At 43.1% G+C, this 22590-nt stretch overlaps 1 pseudogene; it reads right to left on the reverse strand.

The window, feature by feature from the left end:
- Nucleotides 1–1518: 1518 nt before the first annotated feature.
- LOC121491868 lies at nt 1519–2080 on the reverse strand (annotated as a pseudogene).
- Nucleotides 2081–22590: the final 20510 nt, after the last annotated feature.

Genomic DNA, 22590 nt, shown 5'->3' on the forward strand with positions numbered 1-22590 from the left:
AGTGTAGAAGTGATGAATTGCTTTAGCTATCCTGCTATTAGGTCACTGGCGATGGAATGACCACTTCATCCCAGTTGGCCTGGGGACTGTTTGGTTTGAAAATGGAAAATCCTGCATCCTAGAAATCCTCTTGGTCCTGAGCACCCTAGAGTGGAGGACTGAGGCTGCTTGGAGGCAAAGAAAGACAGTGAGGGAGTAAAGCAGCAGGTAAAGTGCAGACGAAGTGTTAGTCCTAATAGAAATGCAGCTTTGGGGTCATCTGGGTGGTGCAGTTGGTTAAGGGTCTGACTCTTGGTTTTCACTTAGGTTGTGATCTCTGGGTCATGGGATCGAGCCCTGTGTTTAGCTCCATGCTCTGCATTGCATCTGCTTGAGATACTCTCTCCCTCTCTCTCTCTGCCCCTTCCTCTCATGCTCTCTCTCTCTCTCTCTCTCACTCACTTTCTCTAAAATGAGTAAATAAATCTGTTTTAAAAAAGGAAGCAGCTCTGGGAAATAATCAGTGGGCCAGGCAGTGCCATTGAGGAAGCTTGAGCCCTGTTTTTCTCTCTGAGGACCTAGGCAAGGTTGTGTGATGCTATCTTGGGGAGGACGTGCCTCTGAGGGCTTCTGCCTCACTGCTTGGCTGGGAAACTGCCTACCTTTAGACTTTCTAGGAACAGTCACTCTATTTTTCTTATGAGACCCTGGCTGACAGAGATATTACAGCAACGTAGTATGCTACATAAGGAAAATCAGCATGAATTTCTACCCTATGAAAACATCATTCCTGGCTCTGTCACAAAATAGGCCCCAAGCAACAGTGGCTAAAGGCCTGGCACTTCTCTGTAACACACAGGCAAGAAGCTTGGACTGTCATTTCTAACATTATTCCTTTTTCAAAGCAATCAGAATTTCTTGGAAGTCAGTTGAGTCCAGTTGTGGGACAGGAAAAAGAAAGGCATATGAACATCAAATAATGAATATGAATATAATGATGGTAAATTGGTACAGGATGAGTCTGTGAAAGGCCATGCATTCATCATAATACTCTTAAGCAATACGTGTATAAAAATGTAGTTCTAATACAAAAGAAAGGTGAATGCAGTTTATTAGTATACATAAGCATTCTCAAAAAAATATTAAGTATATATCTGTTTTAAAGTATTGATTTGTATTGGTTCCATGAGAGAAGAAATATAGGGACTTGTCAGTCAGCCAAGCTGTCCCTGAAGAAGTAATGTCTATTCCAAGAACAGAAGGAACTCATGGGCATCATCGGTCATATTTATTGGTTAGGTAGGAAGGGGATTACTGAATACAAGGAAGGCTCCACAACGAGTTTCCCACTGATGAATTATCCAATATTCTCAAGAGGGGAAGTAATCTTTCACTTCTTAAGAGATGGAGCCTCAACACAGCCCCACCAGTGAGAACCAAGGGCTGCTAAAGAAACCATTATTTTGAGTGTGGGGGAAAGGCAGAGCTTTTGTATTGGGCTGCGGGGGCTGTGGGCTACAGGCGGGGGTTGGTGGGGTGTCAGTGGTAGGGGTAATGGGCCTGGATGTTGGCTGCATCTCGGCCTCCTCCTAGGCCCAGTTGAGCCACTTCTCCTTGTTGTACAGCAGCTCCTCATACATCTCTGTGGAGAACTCAAATTGAGGCCCTCAACTATGCTGCCACAGGGTAGGCCTCCCGGTAGATGCTGCAGTAGATGCACTTGGCCTTGTGGATGTCCTAGCTGGTGGTCCTGCAGGTGACGTGGGCCCCGGGGCTTCAGCCTCGCTGGTGATGGCCCAGACAGGGTGCACAGCCTGGAAGAGCTTGTGCATGGTGCAGTGCCCCTCTCCGGATGGAAGCGCGGGCTCAGTGGGTCCTTGGGTAGTTGATGGTGGCCGGCTCCCAGAACAGGACATTCAGGACCCTGCTCAGTCCTTGGAAGAGCTCAGTCCACAGCAGGGTCTGAGCCACCCTGTCAGTCACCGACTTTGTGTCCATCAAGGGCTCCAGATTGAATGTTTAGGAGCCTGTAGGTGGGATGCCCTGTACGCGCAGCCTGGGCCAGGGCACAGAGCAGCACAGCTGTAGTTAGGCTGTGCATCTGGAAGCCCTGCCACTCCTTCCCTTGTCCCGTGGCTTCAGGCATTCAATTTTAAAACACAGCTAATGGAGCAGTCCAATACAATTTTGATGACAATTTTTATTTCTGGGAAACAAGTCATATAAAAATGAAAATCTATCTAAAGTCAGGGACATAACTGTCCTATGTTGTGATATGAGGAGTGTACTAGATATCTATTGCTATGTAACAAATAATCCCCAAAGCTTTGTGGAAAGCAGAGAAAGAGAGAAGGAAGAGGAAGAAAACCAAATGTCTGGTTTGGTGGCAGGGGCTGACACCTAGGAATATTGATGCCTAAATTCAAAAGAAGAAGTGAGGGAGATTGGCCACTTGGGATATTTAAGGGTAGGAGGGGATGATGGCTCCCCACACAAGTGCTTTTTAAAGCTCCCAGGTAGCTATATTATGATCCCAAGGTTGAGAACTGCTGGTCCAGAGTGTGACCTGACAATCTGAATTGACTTTAGTCACACCATGTGTCTATGGTGGTGGGAAGGTTGCTATTAACATATGTTGAGTACCAGTTATGAATCAGGTTCAATGCTAGGAATTTCACTTAGATTTTCTTACTCCTGGGGAGATAGTAAGACTATTATCACTATTTTATAGAGGAAGATATAGAGACTAGAAACATTTATTAAATCTGTCTTAAATGAAGATTGTCTCTTATACCATATGAAATGGTATGAACTAAAGCCTCAAAGAGAAAAGACTATGGAAGATAATGCAGATAAGAGAGCTAGTTTGGTAGATTTCTTTTTCTTTTCTTTTCTTTTTTAAGATTTTATTGATTTAAGAGAGAGAGAGGGAGAGAGAGAAAGTAGGGAGGAGGGACAGAGGGAGAGGGAGAAGCAGGCCCCCCACTGAGCAGGGAGTGGGGCTCCATCCCAGGACCCTGAGATCATGACCCAAGCCAAAGGCAGACCCTTAATGGACTGAACCACTCAGGTGCCCCTGGTTTGGTAGATTTCAGCATGATCTCTAAATAGATTGAAAAAGATGAAGCGCTACTGGTGAGATTACTAAACTGCACACAATCTGCTGTGAAATTTGGTCACAGAGAAACAGCATGTACTGGGCGACAGACAGAGGGTGTGGGGAATGGGTTCAACCAAGGGGCAGCAGGGACTCGTGTGGGACAAAGGAGGAGGGCTGATCTGACCAAAGCTAGGGATGTGAATTATGAAGCTCTCTCCCCTCTGTGCCCCAGGGTGGCAGTGCAGAGGAACCCAGCCGCACAAAGTGAATTGCAAGATGGGAGCCGTGGGAACATGGTTCCTTGGCTCTAGTTAGCTCCTACTGGGTATTGAGTAACTTTGCGTGACAGGAGCAGGGAAGCTCAGGGAGACAGATGAGGCCAGGGAGGAAGGGTCAGGATCTGCAGATTTCAGAGACTGGGGAGGCCAGGAATGATTCTATGGAGCATCACAGCTGCTGCTCTGGGAAGCAAACAGTCCATTTCAAGATGAGAACTGGGTGTCTGGTGGCTTAGGGTTGCTGCTGTCAGCAGTTACTAGAAAATGTTTTGAAGCAAATGTGCTCATGCAAACACACCCATGTGCACTCATTCATTCCTAAATGCCAACTGAATTTTTTTTCTGCAAGGGCAAAATGCCTACAAAAGCATTTCAGCATTTTATTTACTTGGAGAGCAACATGTTAGGATTCCCTTCCTACAAGAGCTGTGTGTTCCCTTTGGAATGCAGAGCAGGTGCTCATGCTAGACCTGTGCTAGCTTTTCCTTTTTTTGAATGTTTGGTATCATCAAGCTTTATTTACAATCATGTGACGGTGTCTCTCATCATGTGGTTTCAAGATGATGTCCCTCGGGGGCATTTTTTAACTCTGGTAATTCACAAGGTGGCTTGTGCTGCCCTGGGAAATGATGTGAGAAGGACTTCAAAAACCCCTAGTGGCTGAAGAACGGTCAAGGTCAGGAGCCAAAACGAATGGAAGGATGGCCATGGTGCCAGGTACCAAATGAACATAAATGAAAGAAAACCAGTCACCAGATCAACCTCACACGTCCTACATGGTGCTTCATAGGCCATGGAATAGTGACTCTGCCTTCCCCAAACAGAAACCCAATTGTCAAGTAAGAGCTGCCTGTGTCAGAGGCTGCAAGGTACTCTTTTCCAATCACAAAACAAGAGAATGTGAGGTCTCTGTCAGAAGTCTGAGCCTGTGGAGAGTCAGCTATCTCTCTGATACTGAGCTTGAGAGTTAAGCTTGCTCCAACTCCTGGGGAGCCCCCCTTGGCCACGTCTTGATACCTCCCATCACTGAAGCTGTTCCCAGGCACCATAGGCTGTTTTGGTGGTTGAAGAACCTAGCTCTGCAGTTAAGCTGGGGACATTCTAGAAGTCAAAGATGGGGAGAAAGAGGAGGGTATACATTAAAGAGACAAAAAAGGGGTTTTGGTTTTGGTGCTGGTATCTGAAGCAGTATTGGGACACAGATCTAAACTCTGTGGAGCCATTACCTATAGGGCATAGAGAACTCTCAGTCTGAAAGCTTAACAGTCAGTACTGAATACAGCTCTGAATCAGCCACCTAGTGCTTCTCTTCTGTGTACATTGTTATAAGATGTATTTGGGAGTGAGAGTGTCATATGATCTGGGCAACAGATGGCCAATTAAGGAAGTGATAGGTTGAATCACTGGAAACTGCCATTTTGTAGGCTAAAAGTTATAAAAAGCCATTGAAAATGGTTGCCATTTTGACCTTTTTTTTTCTGCCTGTAAAATAGCTCTTTCAGGAGGTTTTAGTATTTCTAGTATTTTGTGCCTGGGTCTGTGCTAGGCACTGTGGAGATACCAGAAATGTCAGAACTACCCTTGTGTGTGGGAGTCAGCAAATTATGACCCATGGGCTGACTGGGCTGTCACTGGACACAGACCTACCCCTTTGTGTACTTACTGTCTGGGACTGCTTCCATGTTACTGGAGTCACGTAGTTGAACGACGACCACACCATCCACAAAACTTAAATAGTTGCTGTCAAATCCTTTACAGAAAAAGTCTGCTGACTCCTGCATCACACACATGAGAGACAATGATCACTCATAAACACTACCATTTTTTATTGATCCCTAACACCTCTCCTTTTTCTGCTTTCCCTTTCATCCTTATTCTTTTTCTTCCTCTAAGTATCTGAATTTCCTCCTCTTTCCTCAGTCTTCTTCACTGTTCTTGTTTATTCCTGGTCTGTTATTCCATGTTCCTTCATTCTCTCCTCTGTTCATTTTTCCTCCCTCTCTTCCTCTGCTTCTGCTCTATCCTCATTCATCTCCACCTGCCTCCCACTTCTTCTTCCATTTCTTTCCCTCCTTCTTTTCATCAGTGCTTCCTCCTTGGAACATGTTGGTTGCATTGACTTAGGAGAAGTGGGCTGATTCCCCATCTTGCCACTCAGACCAGCCTTCACTTGCTTCAGTGCAGCCTTATGTGAGTTTCCCCCTTCAGATTTGCCCTGTCCATGGAGTAGGTCTCATATTTAACTGGTGAGGAAAGGTAGCATGTGAGATTTAGGTTGGTTGGCTATCTGCCCTGCTTGGTCATTGTCGAATATTCGGAAAGCCATCCCTGCCATGAGATCATCTGCCTTAGCCAGCCAGATAGCTCAAAATTTAGAAGTGCTGTCCAGTTACCTTTTCTTAGGAACTCTGTTAGTCCCTGTTCATAGGCTCAGCCTCTTGGAGTTTTAATGAGGCACTTACTGTTTTTAATAGCATTGTTTTAGGCAATGTCTAGAATCCAGAAGTTAAGTCCATTCCAAATTAGGATGGGTCTGTGTGCTGGTTAGTGCCTTTCTTCCCACAAAGTAATGTGTTTTGAATCTAAGACACTTGTGGTCAAATGCTTCTCAGAAGCATGTACCACTGGTTGCTAAAGACTTTCTTATGCAATAGTGTAGGGGGAAAAGACCTAGATAATTTGGAGTTATTTTAAAATAATTTTCAAAGTTATATCAAACTTTGTCACACCACTCATCATCAATGCCAGAGTGACAAGTAACCTCATATAACTGGGTCACCAACCACCAAGCCAGCCCACAACTGAATTGAGGAGAAAAATGCCCAGAATATGGCAGCCTCAGACTTCACCTGGCATTAGAGAATGCTGCCTAACATATATTTCAGGGGCAAAGACTTGGTTGCATTTGTCTAGAGCTTGAATATATTCACTCTAGTTACTTTTCTTACCCTTTCAAAAATTTTGTTAAACACTTGCTCTTTTTTCTTAGCCCTATCATAAGTACAGTGATTCTGATTTCTGTATAATACATTTTTGAAACTTTGGGGCAAACCACTTAATCATTTACCTAACAGAAAAGTCATAAACTTGATATGGAAAAAAAGAGAAAGGGATTCAGCCAAACAATATATAATAGATATTTGGGGTTGATCCTGCAACTTCTATTATTTTTTCCCCATTAGTCCTTATTTCAATTTGGGGATTCATGTGTCTCTACAGAATCTGATTCTGGGGGTGGAGCATATGACTCAGATCCCCATATTTGACTCCTTGGTCATTGTGATTGGTTCTGGGAGGATATGTGACTAAGCAGATCCAGTAGTGCGAATTTTAAGACCCTTCATTAGAATTCTGCTCTGTATCAAGGCTAATCAATTCTTATCTAATTGTCCCTTCTTTTCTTTCCTTCTTTTGTGTTCTTACCAACATTATATATGTCAAGGCCTTGATCTGCTCCCTACATCTCTGTATGTTGTATACTCCTTTGAATCCATCTTTCTCACTCTTGTTGGACTCATTCTCAAAGAGACTTTAAAACCTTACTGGATTCCACATTAATGGAAAAATAAAGTAAACATCACTGAATATGGCATTCTGTGCAGTCCATTCATTGCAGCCATTCTAGCTCTTCTTAATTTGGATTACCTACAGCTTCCACTGAAACACAGGAATAGAATGATTGTCTTTTTTTTTTTTTTTAAGATTTCATTTATTTATTTGACAGAGAGAGAGAGAGCAAGCACAGCAGGGGGGAGCAGCAGAGGGAGAAATAGGCTCCCTGCTGGCCAGGGAACCCAATGCAGGGCTCGATCCCAGGACCCTGGGATCATGACCTAAGCTACCCAGATGCTGTAGGATGACTGTCTTTTTGAGGGTGAAAACGTTATGCATGAACTGTGTTCATAGTGACTTCCAAGGCCTTTCTTTGGAGGCACTGAAATCTGAGAGTAAGTCTGGGGCTAGATGTGCATTATGGACATTTATGCTGGCAAGTACCAGCATGCGCAGTCTTAGAGCTAACAACCTCTGGCCCTGTTAGCACCACATCCTTTATAAACTCCTTGGAACAGTGTGTCCTAGCAAAATGTGTATCCCTTCCAGATGTTAAATAAACTTATTAAAGCAATATGTATCTTGCATGTGGTCAACTCTGAAATGATGGCCATTTTAAACAAGTTTGTGATGGTAAAATAACCAAAACCGATATTGGCTAACGTCTAATTATTCTACCTTTTAGAACATATGTTAGTAGATCAAGTATACACTTTATTGGAATGCTCTGTAGTAGAAAGCCATGGGAAAAGTGTTTGTTGACTTATTGTAACCTGGAAATTAGTGGGGTATTGAGAAGAGAGTCTCTATTTGCTTTTTTAATACCAGAAAGCCTGGTTCCTGAAGGCCTGTGTGCTCTAAGAGAATGTGCCAAGCCCCAGCCTTATTTTTCTCTTGCTTTCTGTGACAGTGTGCTCCTCCCCACAAACCTTTGCCAAGCCATTATGCATGTTGAGTCAAAACATTCTGAATATGCACTCATCACATGTGCAAAAGGGCTTAAACAACAGCTCAATATAGTACAAATAGGATGGGCTTTGTCAGTCAAAGTGTCAATTAGAATTTCCTGAAGCTTAGATATCCGCATGTGGTTCATTCAGTATCTCAGCATCCCTCCTCTGGGCTGAAGTGAGGCACTTGGCTTCCTGCTGCAGACTAAATAAATAAATAAAGATTCATTTGAAGGAGCCCTGTGATAGTGCATTTATGGCTCTAGGTATTGTTTATCTCACTGGCTGACTTGGTGTGTACTTACCTATGCAATGGCCCATTGTGCTGATTCCACCGTCAAAATAAGAATTAACACTCATGAAAACCATCTCATCTGGCCAATGTTGATTTCAACTAGAAATCAAGTCAATTTAACTTCTAAGAGAATTACTAGATATAATTTTTATCTATTCTTTATTTTCATGGAGGAAGGGAGATCTAGGAATGAATTAGGCTTCTTTGCGACACAGGGTCAGGGAAAACCATGTGAGAATGTATGAAGAAGACAAGAATGGCTTGGGAAGGGAGAATGGGAAATGGATTATGAATGAGTGAAAATGGGACTTAGTCTTCATGGCTATGTTAAGTCCCACAGGGACATCCACTTCTCTGGCACTCCCTATGGTACTCTCGGAGGATTGCCTAACCCAAAACCCAAAGACCACCCCAGTCAAAAGGTTGCCACGCAGTCTTGTATTTGTACTCAAAAAAACTGAATTTGATCTTTTAAAGCTGCCCTAACCTGAATCCCTGACTTATTTACAGTGAGATTGTGGAGAAGTATCCCTGATGTGACCCATCCTCCCAAGAATAGTGAAGAGGATGGATAGAAATCAGAGGAGGTGATTCACTGACCAAGGATTTATCAACAGTAGATAATATATAGAGGAAAATTTCTTCCTTTGAATCATGCATGTTTATCAGTTTTATATGGATACTGATTGCCTTTGCCATATCTAAAATGTTATGCTATTATGGAGCTTTTCTTAAAAATGTCTTTGGTCAAAATTGAACAAGTTACTGAGTTGAATTTAGGGTAGAGTGGTCAGCCTGTCAGAAGGCAGACATTAGCTCAGTGGAAAGTAGATTCACAGAAGAAGAGGCTCTGAAAATATGAGACTCCTGGTATACACTTTGTTTTTCTTTTTCTCTTTGCTTCCTTTTTTTCAGGTGTCAAGTCGAAGGACAAAAAAAAAAAAGGCTTATCTTCTTTTGAGGAGTCTGAAGAAATGCTTACTATCAAGGATAGAGGTGAGTAGTATATCTCTTTTATGGGACTTGGGGTTCTCTCAAAAAACCCAAGGTGCAGGGCTCTTGGGGAGCCCAGGATGGCTAGTGCCTTTCCAGATGCGTGCTGGTGGGTAGGGTTTCTCCCAGGTCATGGAGCATGGCCTGAAAGGGACTTTACATTTCCTGATGGTTATACCCAGGTTGGTATGGAATTGGAGTAGAATTGGAATCCATGTTCTAAGAGAAAGGCGTCTCACATTGAGCTGGGCTTTTCAACTTCTTAGATCCCTTCTCTTACAAATCACATTTTGCTATCTTTACTGACCTCAGAGATGCTTGTTTTTTCTTTTCATCCTGCCTGAAGTCATCTTGCTGGATAGAATTTTGCTTTTTAGGGGAGGGAGTGTGTAGTCTTTTCTATATTTCACAAGGAGAAAGGAACAGTCAATATTAGAAGATCATACCTCTTCTTGCTTTGTTACATAGTTTTGAAAATCACAGTAAAACCCCACTTTGAATGACTGGAGGGGAGACCAAGTTAGTGAATGATCTCAAATATTGAGAATTAGGAAGAGGAACAGGCTATAACAAACATGTATATGTAAGGACATGAACTAGTGGCTAAGAAAGTGTATTGGGCACACCCAGGTTAAGAGTTTGCTGGTTGCTTTAGCAAATTGAGAAATGCCATTTGTATTTAGCATGTTTCTTGTTGGTAAGCAAATACTTACTGCTGAAATATTTGAAAACAGCTTATGCTCCTGAGTGGCTTAGACTTCCTCCTATTTACCTTGTTTCTGACTCTAAAGAATACATTATAAAATGTATTTTTGCTACTGCAAGTCTTGGTCCACTTTGTCTCCCAGTAATGATTAGCACATCATCGATGACCCAATTAATCAGACACTAGCATTGGGGTTCCTATTGCTAGGACTCCACTGAAGAATGTTTAAGAAAAGGAGCAAAGCGGAGTTGAGCCATTCAATACATTTGTTGAGTCTCTCTCTTTCCTGCCCAAACAGTTTTTGATGTGGTAAATTGGGGTAATCTGAGTAGAGTAGCTAAAAACAAAAATAAACAAACAGCACCAGCACATTCTCCAAACCACACTGTAGCCACAGACACCTCTTCACTCCTCACATCTCTCAGCCAAAAGGCCAGCAGAGGGTAAAACACAGATTTGAGTTTCACTTCCTCTCCCTTATTCTACCCCAACTCTGGGGATTAGGGACTAGACAGTAGGAGGTTGAAAGGAGAAACAAAATCTGAATAACCACAAAAGCAAATGGCTTTGGGGTGAATTCTAAAGCAGACCACAGGAAAAGGAAATCACTAAATATTTTGGTTTTATCTCTGTGTGTGTATATGTGTGTGTGTGTGAACTTTTATTTGAGTCCCACTTCTCTTTAATACAGTCTCTCTTTGCATGTATTTCTCTGCTCCTAATTTCCTCCACATCTTGAATGGGCTTTCACGTTCATCTCCAAACACTTTTTTTCTATTGAAGTTCATGCTTCTTCCTCAACTTAGCTAAAATAGTGAACATTTATGAATTTCTTTATATTCTTTACTCTGGCTTCAAGTTTTCTGCCTGCTTTCTAGAAGTCATAACTTAAAACTTCTGAATCCCATTTTTTTCCTTCTCCAATTTCTTTTTCTCATAGTTCAATATTTGATCTATCACTCTGACCCATTCTGTTGCTCTGAGGCTTTCATTTTAATTCTCTCTGTCTGAGAAGCCTTCTTTTTTTTTTTTTTCCAACATTTTGGAAAGCACTTTATTCTTTTTTTTTAATAAATTAATTTTTTATTGGTGTTCAATTTACCAACATACAGAATAACACCCAGTGCTCATCCCGTCAAGTGTCCCCCTCAGTGCCCATCCCGTCAAGTGTCCCCCTCAGTGCCCGATACCCATTCACCCCACCCCCCGCCCTCCTCCCCTTCCACCACCCCTAGTTCATTTCCCAGAGTTAGGAGTCTTCATGTTCTGTCTCCCTTTCTGATATTTCCCACACATTTCTTCTCCCTTCCCTTATATTCCCTTTCACTATTATTTATATTCCCCAAATGAATGAGAACAAATACTGTTTGTCCTTCTCCGATTGACTTACTTCACTCAGCATAATACCCTCCAGTTCCATCCACGTTGAAGCAAATGGTGGGTATTTGTAGTTTCTAATGGCTGAGTAATATTCCATTGTATACATAGACCACATCTTCTTTATCCATTCATCTTTTGATGGACACCGAAGCTCCTTCCACAGTTTGGCTATTGTGGACATTGCTGCTAGAAACATCGGGGTGCAGGTGTCCTGGCGTTTCATTGCATCTGCATCTTTGGGGTAAATCCCCAACAGTGCAATTGCTGGGTCGTAGGGCAGGTCTATTTTTAACTCTTTGAGGAACCTCCACACAGTTTTCCAGAGTGGCTGCACCAGTTCACATTCCCACCAACAGTGTAAGAGGGTTCCCTTTTCTCCGCATCCTCTCCAACATTTGTGGTTTCCTGCCTTGTTAATTTTCCCCATTCTCACTGGTGTGAGGTGGTATCTCATTGTGGTTTTTGATTTGTATTTCCCTGATGGCAAGTGATGCAGAGCACTTTCTCATGTGCATGTTGGCCATGTCTATGTCTTCCTCTGTGAGATTTCTCTTCATGTCTTTTGCCCATTTCACGATTGGATTGTTTGTTTCTTTGGTGTTGAGTTTAATAAGTTCTTTATAGATTTTGGAAACTAGCCCTTTATCTGATATGTCATTTGCAAATATCTTCTCCCATTCTGTAGGTTGTCTTGTAGTTTTGTTGACTGTATCCTTTGCTGTGCAAAAGCTTCTTATCTTGATGAAGTCCCAATAGTTCATTTTTGCTTTTGTTTCTTTTGCCTTCGTGGATGTATCTTGCAAGAAGTTACTGTGGCCAAGTTCCAAAAGGGTGTTGCCTGTGTTCTCCTCTAGGATTTTGATGGAATCTTGTCTCACATTTAGATCTTTCATCCATTTTGAGTTTATCTTTGTGTATGGTGAAAGAGAGTGGTCTAGTTTCATTCTTCTGCATGTGGATGTCCAATTTTCCCAGCACCATTTATTGAAGAGACTGTCTTTCTTCCAATGGATAGTCTTTCCTCCTTTATCGAATATTAGTTGACCATAAAGTTGAGGGTCCACTTCTGGGTTCTCTATTCTGTTCCACTGATCTATGTGTCTGTTTTTGTGCCAGTACCACACTGTCTTGATGACCACAGTTTTGTAGTACAGCCTGAACTCTGGCATTGTGATGCCCCCAGCTATGGTTTTCTTTTTTAAAATTCCCCTGGCTATTCGGGGTCTTTTCTGATTCCACACAAATCTTAAAATAATTTGTTCTAACTCTCTGAAGAAAGTCCATGGTATTTTGATAGGGATTGCATTAAACGTGTAAATTGCCCTGGGTAACATTGACATTTTCACAATATTAATTCTGCCAATCCATGAGCATGGAATATTTTTCCATCTCTTTGTGTCTTCCTCAATTTCTTTCAAAAGTGTCCTATAGTTTTTAGGGTATAGATCCTTTACCTCTTTGGTTAGGTTTATTCCTAGGTATCTTATGCTTTTGGGTGCAATTGTAAATGGGATTGACTCCTTAATTTCTCTTTCTTCAGTCTCATTGTTAGTGTATAGAAATGCCATTGATTTCTGGGCATTGATTTTGTATCCTGCCACGCTACCAAATTGCTGTATGAGTTCTAGCAATCTTGGGGTGGAGGCTTTTGGGTTTTCTATGTAGAGTATCATGTCATCGGCGAAGAGGGAGAGTTTGACTTCTTCTTTGCCAATTTGAATGCCTTTAATGTCTTTTTGTTGTCTGATTGCTGAGGCTAGGACTTCCAATACTATGTTGAACAGCAGTGGTGAGAGTGGACATCCTTGTCTTGTTCCTGATCTTAGGGGAAAGGCTCCCAGTGTTTCCCCATTGAGAATGATATTTGCTGTGGGCTTTTCATAGATGGCTTTTTAAGATGTCGAGGAAAGTTCCCTCTATCCCTACACTCTGAAGAGTTTTGATCAGGAATGGATGCTGTATTTTGTCAAATGCTTTCTCTGCATCTAATGAGAGGATCATATGGTTCTTGGTTTTTCTCTTGCTGATATGATGAATCACATTGATTGTTTTACGAGTGTTGAACCACCCTTGTGTCCCAGGGATAAATCCTAGTTGGTCATGGTGAATAATTTTCTTAATGTGTTGTTGGATCCTATTGGCTAGTATCTTGTTGAGAATTTTTGCATCCATGTTCATCAGGGATATTGGTCTGTAATTCTCCTTTTTGGTGGGGTCTTTGTCTGGTTTTGGAATTAAGGTGATGCTGGCCTCATAGAAAGAATTTGGAAGTACTCCATCTCTTTCCATCTTTCCAAACAGCTTTAGTAGAATAGGTATGATTTCTTCTTTAAACGTTTGATAGAATTCCCCTGGGAAGCCATCTGGCCCTGGACTCTTGTGTCTTGGGAGGTTTTTGATGACTGCTTCAATTTCCTCCCTGGTTATTGGCCTGTTCAGGTTTTCTATTTCTTCCTGTTCCAGTTTTGGTAGTTTGTGGCTTTCCAGGAATGCGTCTAGATTGCCTAATTTATTGGCGTAGAGCTGTTCATAATATGTTTTTAAAATCGTTTGTATTTCCTTGGTGTTGGTAGTGATCTCTCCTTTCTCATTCATGAATTTATTAATTTGAGTCTTCTTTCTCTTCTTTTTAATAAGGTTGGCTAATGGTTTATCTATCTTATTAATTCTTTCAAAGAACCAACTCCTGGTTCTGTTGATCTGTTCCACAGTTCTTTTGGTCTCAATTTCATTGAGTTCTGCTCAAATTTTAATTAACTCTCTTCTTCTACTGGGCGTAGGGTCCATCTGCTGTTTTTTCTCTAGCTCCTTTATGTGTAAGGTTAGCTTTTGTATTTGAGTTCTTTCCAGTTTTTGAATGGATGCTTGTATTTCAATGTATTTCCCCCTTAGGACTGCTTTTGCTGCATCCCAAAGATTTTGAACAGTTGTATCTTCATTCTCATTAGTTTCCATGAATCTTTTTAATTCTTCCTTAATTTCCTGATTGACCCTTTCATCTTTTAGCAGGATGGTCCTTAACCTCCACGTGTTTGAGGTCCTTCCAAACTTCTTGTTGTGATTTAGTTCTAATTTCAAGGCATTATGGTCTGAGAATATGCAGGGGATGATCCCAATATTTTGGTATCAGTTCAGACCCGATTTGTGACCCAGTATGTGGTCTATTCTGGAGAAAGTTCCATGTGCACTTGAGAAGAATGTGTATTCAGGGATCCCTGGGTGGCGCAGCGGTTTGGCGCCTGCCTTTGGCCCAGGGCGCGATCCTGGAGACCCGGGATCGAATCCCACGTCGGGCTCCCGGTGCATGGAGCCTGCTTCTCCCTCTGCCTGTGTCTCTGCCTCTCTCTCTCTCTCTGTGACTATCATAAATAAATAAATAAAATTAAAAAAAAAAAAAAAAGAATGTGTATTCAGTTGAGTTTGGATGTAAAGTTCTGTAGATATCTGTGAAATCCATCTGGTCCAGTGTATCATTTAAAGCTCTCGTTTCTTTGGAGATGCTGTGCTTAGAAGACCTATCGAGGGTAGAAAGAGCTAGATTGAAGTCACCAAGTATAAGTGTATTATTATCTAAGTATTTCTTCACTTTGGTTATTAATTGGTTTAAATATTTGGCAGCTCCCACATTCGGGGCATATATATTGAGGATTGTTAAGTCCTCTTGTTGGATAGATCCTTTAAGTATGAGATAGTGTCCCTCTTCATCTCTCACTACAGTCTTCGGGGTAAATTTTAGTTTATCTGATATGAGGATGGCTACCCCTCCTTTCTTTTGAGGACCATTTGAATGGTAAATGGTTCTCCAACCTTTTATTTTCAGGTTGTAGGTGTCCTTCTGTCTAAAATGAGTCTCTTGTAGACAGCAAATAGATGGGTCCTGCTTTTTTATCCAGTCTGAAACCTGGCACCTTTTGATGGGGTCATTAAGCCCGTTCACGTTCAGAGTTACTATTGACAGATATGAGTTTAGTGTCATCATGATATCTATTCAGTCCTTGTTTTTGTGGATTGTTCCACTGAACTTCTTCTTAAAGGGGAATTTTAAGAGTTCCCCCTTAAAATTTCTTGCAGAGCTGGTTTGGAGGTCACATATTCTTTCAGTTCCTGCCTGTCTTGGAAGCTTTTTACCTCTCCTTCCATTTTGAATGAGAGCCTTGCTGTATCCTCATTCTCATTAGTTTCCATGAATCTTTTTAATTCTTCCTTAATTTCCTGCCTACTTGCTGGATAAAGTATTCTTGGTTGCATGTTCTTCTCATTTAGGACCCTGAATATATCCTGCCAGCCCTTTCTGGCCTGCCAGGTCTCTGTGGAGAGGTCTGCTGTTACCCTAATACTCCTCCCCATAAAAGTCAGGGATGTTTTGTCTCTTGCTGCTTTAAGGATCTTCTCTTTATTTTTAGAATTTGCAAGCTTCACTATTAAATGTTGAGGTGTTGAACGGTTTTTATTGATTTTAGGGGGGGATCTCTCTATTTCCTGGATCTGAATGCCTGTTTCCCTTCCCAGATTAGGAAAGTTTTCAGCTAGGATTTGTTCAAATACATATTCTGGCCTGTCCCTTTTGGCGCCCTCGGGAACCCCAATTAAACGTAGGTTTTTCTTCCTCAGGCTGTCGTTTATTTCCCTTAATCTGTCTTCATGGTCTTTTAATTGTCTGTCTGTTTTTTCCTCAGTTTCCCTCTTTGCCATCAACTTGTCTTCTATGTCACTCACTCGTTCTTCCACCTCGTTAACCCTCGTCGTTAGGACTTCTAGTTTGGATTGCATCTCATTCAATTGATTTTTAATTTCTGCCTGCTTGGATCTAAATTCTGCAGTCATGAAGTCTCTTGAGTCCTTTATGCTTTTTTCTAGAGCCACCAGTAGCTGTATACTAGTGCTTCTGAACTGGCTTTCTGACATTGAATTGTAATCCAGATTTTGTAACTCTGTGGGAGAGAGAAGTGTTTCTGATTCTTTCTTTTGAGGTGAGGTTTTCCTTCTAGCCATTTTGCTCAGTGCAGAGTGGCCAAAAACAAGTTGTATTGGGAAAAGGAGAAAGAGAGAGAGAAGGAAAGAAAAGAGAAAAAGAAAAAAAGAAAAAAGGAAGGAAAAAAGAGAAGAAAAAGAGAAAAAGAAAGAAAGGTGAAAAAAAGAGGTGGGGGAAGCAAAAAAGAGAAAAAGAAAGAAAGGTGAAAAAAAGAGGTGGGGGAAGCAATCAGAAATCAAAAAGAGAAAAAAAAAAAACCCAAAAAACAAAAACAAAAACCACGGGGGAGTATCTTCCGATTCTGTATACTTTAAGTCCCTTGACTTCCCTTGGAACTGGTCCGTCTCGCTGGTCTTCTGGGGGAGGGGCCTGTTGTGCTGATTCTCAGGTGTTAGCACTTGGGGGAGCTGCTCTGCCCCTGCCTGGTGCAGGGCTCAGTGGGGGTTGTTCACCCCGTGAGGCCCCGGGAGGAAGCCACAGTGGCGGGGGCAGCTCTGGGACCCTGGAGTCAGCCCCCGCAGTAGCTCCGGGGCTCTCCGTCTGCAGGGCCTGGGGGCTCCCGGGCGGGGCCGCTGATCTGCTCAGCTCGGGGCAGGAGCGTCCTTGCTGTCCTGGGCCCTCCCGGCCTCTGCCTGTCCCGGGGGGAGGCCAGATCCTGGGCTGTGTCCCGGCGCCCTGTGCCCCGGGGCCTGCGCTGTTGGATTCGCGCTCCCGCCCCGCAGCCCCCTCGGCGGAGCCGCCGCCCGAGCCCCTCCGGCTGCTCCGGGTCCCGCCGTGCGCGCTGCAGCCCTTAGGGAGCTCGGCGCATCTCCCGGGGCGCAGGTGCCTGTTAGTGTCCCAGGGAGCCCGAGGGCATCCCCGTCCTCCTGGGTCCTGCTCTAACTCCCTGCGGGCCCCTTTCCGCCCGGGAAGGTCGGTGCAGCTCCTGCTCCTCCGGGACGGGGCTCTCCTGTCCTGGGGACACTCGCCCCGGCCTCAGCCCGGCTCCTCGCGGCGCCCCTCCCCCTTGGAGGCCTTTTGTTCCTTTATTTCTTTTTTTCCCAGTCTTCCTACCTTGATAGAAGCACGAACTCTTCTCACTGTAGCGTTTCAGCTGTTCTCTCTTTAAATCTCAGGCCGAATTCGTAGATTTTCAGGATGATTTGAAGGTTATCTAGGTAATTTGGTGGGGACAGGTGATTGGGGACCCTACTCTTACGCCATCTTGCCCCTCCTCCCTGAGAAGCCTTCTGACCCAAAGGCTATGCTATAATTTATAGGAAACCAATAAAGTAAGGAAACAGAGGACAAAGTGTCGTTCAACACATGACTTTCTTTTGGGTGAGGACAAGAGATCCTGACTCATCCACAGCATGCCAACATCCTGCCCAAATCTAGAGTCTGTCTGGCATAAACAGTTTTCAGCATAAAGGGCTCAAGGATTGGGAACATCAGGGCAGGTAACATCTTCCCACCAGCCTCCCTCTACCTATCATTGCTTCCCTCTTTCATTTCTCAGGGGTTCTGTGGGTTCTGATGGACACAGCTGTCATTTCCGTTTTGAAAATGCAGCATAGTGAGCAAGGGCCCTGTGGTAACATTGGTATCAGAGTCAAGGCCATTGCTTGGATGGGTTCCTGCTTTCCTAGAAACTACCTCTGGAGCTGGGAGGCTGTGGTGGTGCCAGCAGGTGACTTGGCGGGCTGCTAGGGCCTCAATCTCTAATGGCATTTGCAATAAGCATACAGCAAAGCATGTGGCCCAAATTATCGTATGAACAAATACATAAAGTAGCTGGCAAAGCATGTGATCAAAGTTATTATCAGAAGCAACATTTGAACAATAATTGGCAAAGCATGTATTGAAAATGCATTCCACCATAATTTGTAGAAGGGAGATGCTAAGAAAGTGTCATACATACATACTTGGCCACTGGAAAAATGTATTGTTTAAAAGACAATATATCCTAGATTTCCATTCTATCAAGTTCATTAAGCAACTCTCTGGGTGGATTTGTAGCTGCTGGCACTGGCTGGTGAGCAGGGCAGCTAGTCATCACATCCACCATGCAAACTCAGGTAACAGCTCATTCTCCTAGTAGCTGAATACCTCCTGCAGGCAGTTTGTATCATCTCCCAAAACCCTCTTATGAAACAATCCCAGAGCTTCCACTGGCTGTGGGTGAGGAGTGCAGGTGCAGGGATCAGGACTGTGGGAACACTTCAGGCAGAAAAAGACTCAGTGATGGGTGGAGTTTGAAAACTTAGGAGTCCACTTTCATTTCTACTCATGTTGCTGCTACTTACTGACATTTACTTGCCATTTTGCATGTGCTGAGAACTTCATATACTTTATCTGGAGTCCCTCCAACAACCTTGAATGGAAGATTTTTTTTCTCTCCATTTTCTTGAACCAAACCCATTGGTTAGACAAGTTAGAACACATTTAACGAGGCAGACCTAGCCAAAGGCAAAGATCCCATGAAGATGTCTGACCATAAACCGGAAAGGTGTCTTTCCCTGCACCCATGTCTCTGCCAGGATTGTAGACTGACCTGCAGTATATCAAAACCCCGGGCATCCTGAGATGACTTGTGACAAATTGTAGCCTGATTTTATGTACAACTCCGTTTGATCATTCAGAGATAAACTCATTTCCCTTTGCAGGCCCAAAAGGCCATCTGTGCAGCCCAAAACAACATTGTAAGCTCCCATCCAATTTCCTGTCTGCATATCTTTTTAGAGTAATTATGGCTCATCGCTCTAGGTTTTCCATTGATATCTATGTTTTGTTGATTTTCCTCCAGATGCATTGGGGGCACATGTCCAAATTAAATAACATTTATTTCCTGCCTCTCATTTTTAAGTTTCCTTTGCCCTTTACTCTCTATGGGGTTTTTGTCATATTCCCATTAGTATCTTTCAAATCTGGGCTGCAGGCTGTTAACTACACATCCACGTCATGAGACAATGAGCTCAAGGCATTCAGTTCTCCTTGTTATTTAATCTTCAGCTCTTCACGATTAGACCTTGACCATAGGTAATGCTTGGCATCAACCACTAAAGACCACATCTGACTTTCAGCTTAACCACTCAGTTCCCCCTCCTCATCCTCACCAGCCCCCCAGGCCATTAGGCAGGGTGCAATTGTCTATAGCCCATAAATAAAAGTCAAGGCCAGCAAGATTGCAAGGCTTGCCTAGGCTTATGCAATGATAGAACCACAAACAGGACTAAAAGCTTTTGTGTCATGAGTATAAAAGATTAAAACCATTCATGCTTCACATGCAATTTATACAAACATAATTGACAAGTATTTATTAAATTGCTTTTTATTTGTAGGCATAACTTTCGGATTATGCTTTCAGGGTTTTTATTTTAAGTGAGTTTCACTCACCTTGGAGCGGCTCTGGGTGAAATGCTGACATCAGTGAGGCATGTTTTCAGCCTGGGGGGCTTCTACTTTCAGTTCTTTATCTCATGTTTGATCCCCACCACCTTATTCCTCTGGTGGGCTCAGTCTTCTTTGGCTGCTCTTATCTTCCCCCTGCCAATTCCACCTTCCAGATCTCAGCTTTGAAGCTCTGGCCTCTTGGTGCTTCTCAAATCATGGCCTGATGATGAGGTCCTTTGCTCTTCAAGTCAAAGGTATGGCTTTTGACAGATTCTCCGTCTGGGACATCTAAGCTCAAAGTTCCTTTAGCAGAGAACTTTTCATTCCTAAATCTTTAAGAGATGCAGGCATGTACTTGAGAGATGTTACTTTGATTTAGAGCCACATGAAGAAGTGGCTGTTGTCATATCTGTTCCTATGCTGGCTTTAAGAAGCACGAGAAAGGAGGGCAAAGGCATGAGAATCTGATAGGGCTGGTGCAGAAGGGAAGCCCTGAGAGTGTGGATGAGGCACGTGGGAAGCACCCTGGGAATGCACATTTTGGAACCAGTGGCAATGAGTGGGTTTCAAAATGCTACTGATTTCACAAATGCACTGACCCCTCTGTGGGTCACTGCTTCTCACACTGATTGCTCCTCTCAAGAATTCTTGGTTTTGACAAAAAGAAAATCCACTTAATTATTCATTGCTGGAGAGGATATAGAGAAATAGACGGTGGATATTAGTGCATCCCTCTGAAAAGAAATTGTACTTTTGGCCAAGAGTCATAAAAATGTTCATGCCCTTTGAATCGGTAATCCTTTTTCTGGGAATCTAGCCTCAGGAAAGAATCCCTCATGTAACCTGCAAGCCTGCTCCACAGTAGGAGGGATGCAAATACCCATTTTCTAGGTAGTTGCCTGAACTTCTAATGCTCTACTAGCAGAAAGTTGAGTCTTGACTTTTTGAAGCTTCTCATCACTTCCTTTATTGGTCAAGAATACTAGGTGGTTTATTCAATCCGAAGAGAGTCAGAAAAGAAGGGGATTGGACTAGTCCACAGCAGAACCTCCAGGCTCAGTTACTGTTGCTTCTGTCATTACCACCTGCACTACTATTGAAAATGGTCCAGGGCATCCATGTCTGGGGTCATACTGAGATCCCTCTAAGTGCCAGCACTTGCCACAGGAGCTCTTTAAAACATAACCCCATGCTGCAAGGTTGAGCTTATTAATAATCTCCACATCTTGGCTCCAAAAGTTCCAGCTCAGATGCTTGAGCTACATGATGAGTCCAAGTGTTCACTATGTTACATCTGGACCACTAGCCTAATATCCCTTTCTTCATGGCCTTTGTCTCAATAGTCTCATTGCCTTTCCTGCCCACAGGACCTGGGAGGTCATACCAGTTCCCCCCTCTTGGTTTCCCTAATTTTGAATTGTAGGAAGTAGGTTTTATGTATTAGTTTTTTCTCGCTAAGACAACTACTCAGTCATCTTATATTGATAAAAATATCATCTTCTCTTTTTTCTTAGAGAGAGTGGGTGGCGGGAGGGGCAGAGAGAGAGGGACAGAGAGAGAGAGAGCGATGCAGGGCTCAGTCTCATAACCCTGAGGTCATGACTTGAACCAAAATCAAGAGTTGGATGCATAACCAACTAAGCCACCCAGGTGCCCCTCAGCTTCTCTATTTTAAAAAGAAAAGTAGGGCAGCCCCGGTGGCATAGCGGTTTAGCGCCACCTGCAGCCCAGGGCGTGATCTGGAGACCCTGGATCGAGTCCCACGTCAGGCTCTCTGCATGGAGCCTGCTTCTCCCTCTGCCTGTGTCTCTGCCTCTCTCTCTCTCTCTCTCTCTCTCTCTCTCTCTCTGCATCTCTATGAATAAATAAAATCTTAAAAAAAGAAAAGTAAATAAAACACCTATATGTGCATGCAGATATTCACTGCACAACTGTTTATAAAAGTGAAATATAAGAAGAATTGAAGATGCAGCATTGGGAAATCAGAATGTGTCCACTCCATGAGACAATGTGCAACTATTAAAATACTGATTATAAGATTATGAGAAAACCCTGGTGTTTCCCTCCTGTTTTCAAACTTTCTTTTAATTTGTAAAATTAAAAGGAATAAGACTCTTAGAATTGACTATGGATACGAAGCTGTTGCCAACAGGACTTGCTGATGATTCACTTGGGAAAGTGAGAGCAAGAGGACCTAAGGATGACTTCCAAATGTTTGCCTTAAACAAGAGGGTGCGTATTTGTGCTGTTTACTGAGACAGGGAGGAAAAGCTGGGGACCCAGAACAGCTTTGTCTGTCGATACTGAATCTGAGAAGCCTCTTTGACATCCCTGGGGATGCAGAGCAGACAGTGTGGTGCAGGGACCTGAGTCGGAGGAAGGTCACTGGTATCAAGACTAGATATTTTACATCTGAACAACATCAGTATGTAGATAATATTTAAAAAACATGAGATTGTGTGAACTCACTTAGGGAGAGGGTAGAGATGGACAGAATAATATCTAGACAAGTCTCCATCATTCCACTTGGAGATCAGGCAAAGAAAGGGAAACCAGCAAAAAGTCAGAGACGATGCAGCTGGTTAGGTAGGAGGAAAAGAGAAGTGGCATCATGGAATCTGGGAGAGAAGAAGATTTTAAGGAGGGCATGGTCAATGGCGTCAAATGCTTCTGCAAAATTAGTAAGGTGAAGACACAGAGGTGACCTTTGGATTGGCAAAGGAGGTTGGTCATGACTTTGAAATCTCCAAATGGCATGGAGAGGAGGAAGGCCTGCTGGAATTGGTTGAGCTAATACTAGGAGATGAGGAAGTGAAGATGGGACTGTAGATCATTCTTTCAGGAAGTTGCGCTGTGAAAGAGGAGAGAAGTGGGATGTGCCTGGAGGGAGATATGACTGCTCGTGGAAATGAGAGGGAGAAACTGATCATGACAGGGGAAGAGAGAGATTAATTACGGGAAGGATGAGAGGATGTATCCAGAGCATAAATAGAGAGATTGGCCTTTAATGGGG

The sequence above is a fragment of the Vulpes lagopus genome, chromosome 5, assembly GCF_018345385.1.
Source record: "Vulpes lagopus strain Blue_001 chromosome 5, ASM1834538v1, whole genome shotgun sequence".
Classification (NCBI taxonomy): Eukaryota; Metazoa; Chordata; class Mammalia; order Carnivora; family Canidae; genus Vulpes; species Vulpes lagopus.